This window comes from Mercenaria mercenaria, chromosome 1 (assembly GCF_021730395.1).
Source record: "Mercenaria mercenaria strain notata chromosome 1, MADL_Memer_1, whole genome shotgun sequence".
NCBI lineage: Eukaryota > Metazoa > Mollusca > Bivalvia > Venerida > Veneridae > Mercenaria > Mercenaria mercenaria.
In genome coordinates, this window is record NC_069361.1 from 108,529,708 (window position 1) to 108,535,433 (window position 5,726).

A 5,726-nucleotide genomic window follows, 5' to 3' on the forward strand; every position below is an offset into this window, starting at 1 on the left:
AGAATGGCTTACTTTCCTAGGCAGGTATGCTACAATTGATAAATACATCATCATTGTGGGAGACATGAATTTCCATCTTGATATTCCGTCAGACCGAGATGCTGTCAGATTTAAAAGTGTACTTCAGTCATGTGGTATGCATCAACATGTGAACGGACCAACCCATGCCCGCGGTCATACATTAGATGTTGTAATAACCAGGAACGACAGCAAAATAATATCATATGTCGAGGTCATCGATCCAGGTCTTTGTGACAATACTGGTAATATGTCACAGGATCACCATGCAATTTCACTTCAACGCCAGTGCCGCAAAACCAGCTCCGATACGGAAGCAAGTTTCTTTCGGAAACTACGCTCTATTGACGTAAGTTCTTTCAAACAAGACATCTCAGCGTCCCTTGCACTAAATACGCTTCCAGAAGGCGCAGACGTGGATCAGCTAGTAAATGCATATTCAAAAGGATTATCCTTACTGATAGATAAACACGCTCCTTTACGCACAAAAACTATCGTTCTTCGACCTAGCTGTCCGTGGTTTACAGACGAACTTCATGAGGCTAAACACTTAAAACGCAAGCTTGAGCGGAAGTGGCGTAAATCCAAACTAACATCGACCATCAACTTTATAGGGACCAATGTGCTACCATGAATAAACTCCTAATTCAGGCCCGAACCGACTACTTCTCTGATAAGGTGAAGTCGTGTGGCACTGACCACAAAAGTTTGGCCAAGATAACCAAAAATCTACTAGGAGACAGCCAAGATGCTTCCCGTCCCTCTAACACATCACCAAAGGAACTTGCGCAGAAGTTTAGTGACTTTTTCATCGAGAAAATTGAGAACATTAGGAATGATATTATTTCGCATAGCCAAACTGATCGTGATTCAGTAGACTTGCATTGTCCAGAACACCAAGAAGTAGCAAACTGTCTTATTGATTTGGCTCCTACAACGATAGAAGAGGTAGAACAAATTATACAAAAATCTCCAAACAAATCCTGCGAACTTGACCCTTTACCAACATGGCTTCTGAAGAAATGTCTCGATGAGCTCTTGCCGCTGATAACAAACATCATAAATACATCAATGGAATTAGGTTATGTACCAAAAGAGTTTAAAAGTGCTAGGATAAGACCCTGCTTAAGAAACCAGGTCTTGAACCAAACATTCTCAAAAACTACAGGCCTGTATCTAACCTCCCTTTCATTTCAAAAATCTTAGAAAAGGTAGTAGATGCGCGTCTTGAGCGGCACTTGAGTGAAAATGAGCTACATGAGGGACTGCAGTCTGCTTACAGAAAGTTTCATTCAACTGAGTCGGCTTTGATAAAGGTACAGAATGACATCCTCACATCTCTCGATCAAAATTCTGTAACAGTCCTCGTGCTACTCGATCTTTCTGCGGCTTTCGACACGATTGATCACCAACACTGTTACACCGGCTCGAACATCATTTTGGAGTCACACACAAAGCACTTGCATGGATGTCATCATATCTTAGTGACCGCTATCAAACTGTATGCGTTGATGGTGAGTTGTCGACGCCTACGTTGATGAAATACAGTGTGCCCCAGGGATCAGTGCTTGGTCCAAAGAACTATATCATGTACACTAAACCCGTGGGTGCCATATGCAGACGTCATGGACTTCTTCATCATTTCTACGCTGATGACTCTCAATTATACCTATCTTTTAAGCCGATAGAGGCTGTGGCCAGAAGTGAAGCTTTGCGCCGCATTGAGAGCTGTCTGACTGAAATTGTCTCGTGGATGAATTCCAACATGCTGAAGCTCAATGCTGACAAAACATGAGGTAATGCTATTGACATCAAAGCGTAACTCCAAGTACATTGATGACGTTTCTGTGAAGGTCGGTGATTCTGTGATAAAATCCACGAAATGTGTTAGGAATCTTGGAGCAGTATTTGACAGCGGTATGGATATGGAACAACAAGTCAACTCGGTGTGCCGGGCTGGATATGCACAACTTCGCAGAAATAGGTCACATCAGACGGTATCTTACCAGTGATGCCACAAAACCCTTATAAACAGCCTGGTTACTTCACGGTTAGACTACTGTAATGCCTTGTTAAGTGGTATACCAAACAGCACACTTAACAAGTTGCAACATGTCCAGAACACTGCAGCTCGCGTAATCACTAAGACGCCCCGTCGCAATCATATAACACCGGTTCTGAAGGAGCTTCACTGGTTGCCAGTGAAATACAGGGTGCAGTACAAGGTTCTGACCCACACCTTTAAGGCGTTACACAATCAGTCCCCTGCCTATATTAGGGATATGCTAGAAGTGTATAAACCGGTCAGGACCCTAAGATCGCAAGACACGCTGTCACTGGTTATGCCAAAATCTAATACCATGATGTATGGCAATCGCAGCTTTTCGTGCACTGCTCCAAAGCTTTGGAACTCTCTTCCTGTCAAAATCAGGGAAGCTGACACGCTAGCTGCTTTCAAAAGCCTGCTCAAAACCCACTTTTTTGTACAATATTTTGTTAACTGACCGATACATTTATTTTTTTTATCTTGTTTTTTTTTAAATTATACTTGTTTTCATTCATGATTTTTGTTAATGTGGAATGCATTATCTTTGTATACGTATTTGTTTGTATTTTTGCAATTTATTCTGTAAAGCACTTTTGAACGTGTACAAGTGCATGAAAAGAGTGCTATATAAATGTGGTATAATAATAATAATAATAATAAAAGATACAAAATTTGACTTGCCTACGAAAGAATAACAAAATCTTGCCAGCTCCCATTATTATTTTGTTTACGAACGATACCAGAGTTTTTTTGGCTTTTTCGGGGTAGCTGATGTGCTTATAAAGGATTCGGAAATGGTTTATTTCTGTGAAATTATCCAATGAACAAGAGTGCCAGACTGTCACAGAATACGCCCGTCAAAATATTCAGTTACGTATCATAAAGGTAAAAATGTTGATGCTGTATGCTAAAATCGCAGTTTTTCAAGTAATCCAAGAGTGCCTGAGGCGATTTGGCTGGTTTTATAATTTGACCGAGATATTATGCCCACAAATATTGTCAGCAAGTTTGGTGAAGATCGAATAAAAACTGTTCGACTTAGAGAGCGGACATGCTTTTGGACGCCGACCCACCCGCCCGCCACGGGTGTTCACATAATACGCCCCGCTCATTCAGAGACTGGAGTAAAAAAATCTTTTTACAACTTCAACTGACCAATGAAAAATACAGACACAAAAATCAGTTCGTCCCGGACACTAAGACAGGATTTGACATGTTAGCAAATCAACCAGTTATACACGGAAAATGGTGTCTAACTACATCTTTGATGACACAGTCTTATCCCTATTAGTCATGTAAATATTATGCTGTCAAATGTGTTTGACGTCTAAGTAAGATATTTCTGGTCAACGGTTCTTATAAGTAATTTGGAAGTAATGTATCATGAAAGTTACATAGCGCTAGACATATTGAGACAAGAGATTTTCAATGTGCAAATACCGTTATTCCATTATATATCTATTTAAATCAACATTAAAATGTCACATGTCTTGACATGTCAAATTGCTTCAACTCGACTGTTCCCAAATAGTTGTTAAAAATCAGAAAAAATAAAGAATTACATAAAAATATACTAAAAATGTACAGAACAGAAGCATTGGATTTACGTACATTGCAATATAATTCTTCGAAATTCGCCCTGCAGTTTCTGGGGAAAAGTCGTTTATAAAATGTGGTTAGACGGACCTACAAACAGACGAAGGTAGAAAGGCGATCGATATGGCGCTTCCTGGAGGTACAAAATATGTGTATTGTATTCAATTATTTTAGCACAACTTCGTAAAAATGAATGCAGCATCCAATGTTGGATAATTATGAAGAAAATATAGCAGTACTGGATCCTTCACTACTTAAGAAATCAAAACAGAAACATGGACTTAGTTCAAGCGGTGTAAACAAATTAACTTATCATTCATGTACTGGTTTGGAATCAATTTCCGGTCATGTATAATTACTGCTACGGTACTTTTCGGCATTGTCCGTGCAATAATTCAGTCATGCTCATTAAGATGTGTGATGTTCACAGCATATACCGTTTAGGCTTATGACATGAATTAGTTTGAATTTCTGTGAACAAGTTATTAACAACAATACAGGGCTGTCAAAATTTGTATGAATTTACTCTCAATATGCATTGTTTTAAAAACTAAAGACTGGAAAAGCGTAAAAAATATTAATCGTTTTATTTCAATATCCCACCGATACATCCTCAAAAACTTAAATTTTGTCCGGCCACTAGTTTACCGCCTGGAGAATATAAACGTTTTTCATGGCCCAATATGAGCCCCCAGGAAAGCCTTATTCTGTGTGAAAAGGTAGTAGTGGTAGTATTTTCATTATAAGAGGAGCTGGATTTTCAAGTTTGGGAAACATAAAAAAGCAATTAACAAAAATATATTTTTCGGAAACTGATTCCTAACCAGAATATGCTATACCCATGATTAGCCTCTTTAAGTTCTTTTAAACATTATATGTCTAACTTTTAGAGTTGAAAGCTAGCCTGCCGCTGCCAGTGAACGTAACTTCAAATGTTTCTTTTGCTCGAACATATTCTGCAGCGTCTTCCATATGTATTTCTGTCGTACAGTCATCTACTACATGTGTGATTTTGCATGCCTGTATATGGACAATCGCCTCTTTATTCGGTAAGCTGTCCACAAACCTACAGAATGACTGGAATGTCAATGTGGCCTGATAAATATTAACCATTTTCAAGGGTTGTTTATTTTCAGTATTCATTTGCAAAATACGATCTCCGAAGTCAACATCAACAAAAGTGATTCTTTCCAAACAATGAAGCGTCGGCAGTGTATCTAAAATGATGTCAATCGAAATGGGTGTCCTGAATTCCAGTATATTTATTTCTGTCAGTTTTGGAGCATTTCGGATATCTTCGATTACAGACTTTACAATTTGCCCTTTAGTATTGTCTTGAATCACCAATAGTTGCAAGCTTTCATTATTCAACTTTGTTTCATGAGACCCATGTTCATACAATTTCTGCAACCTTAAATACTTGAGATTTGAATGGTTAGATAAATTCAGAACGCCGCCACTGCATTCATTTCCATGCTCACAGCATTTGATTTCACACAGAAAAAGCTGAGTTAAAGCTACTGTGTTCGATATAAAACTAAACACTTCAACAATGTTTTCATGCTCTAGAATTACATCAGACAATGCTAAGGAGGTAAGATTTGTAAACCGCCCGGTGGAGACATTAAATCTACCTTTACAATTTGCTAGAGATAAGCTGACAAAAGTAGAACTTGATGTAGGTATGTAATTTTCGTATTGCTCTATGTCAACTCTGCAAGTCTCTAAATATGTATCTTCATTAACGACCAGTTTTTCCAGCATGTCTAACGATGTCAACTCACTGATATATACATCTGTACTGATAGATTTGATACAACGCTTGTTGTTCTCTAGAAGCCTTTTCAATTCTGTGGTGTATTCATCTCCGATAAAAACATCCGATAGTGGCAATGCAGGTTTGTACCCTTGACAATCGCCTTCCTCCAGACACTGCATCAAAAGCGTTTGTAAACATCTAAGAGCACCTTCGCCATTCCAACCCTGTTCCAACATTTCACCAGCAAGAGTATTATATGGTTTTCTAATAACTAGAAACTGAAACTGGTAGTGTGCTGATTGTCTG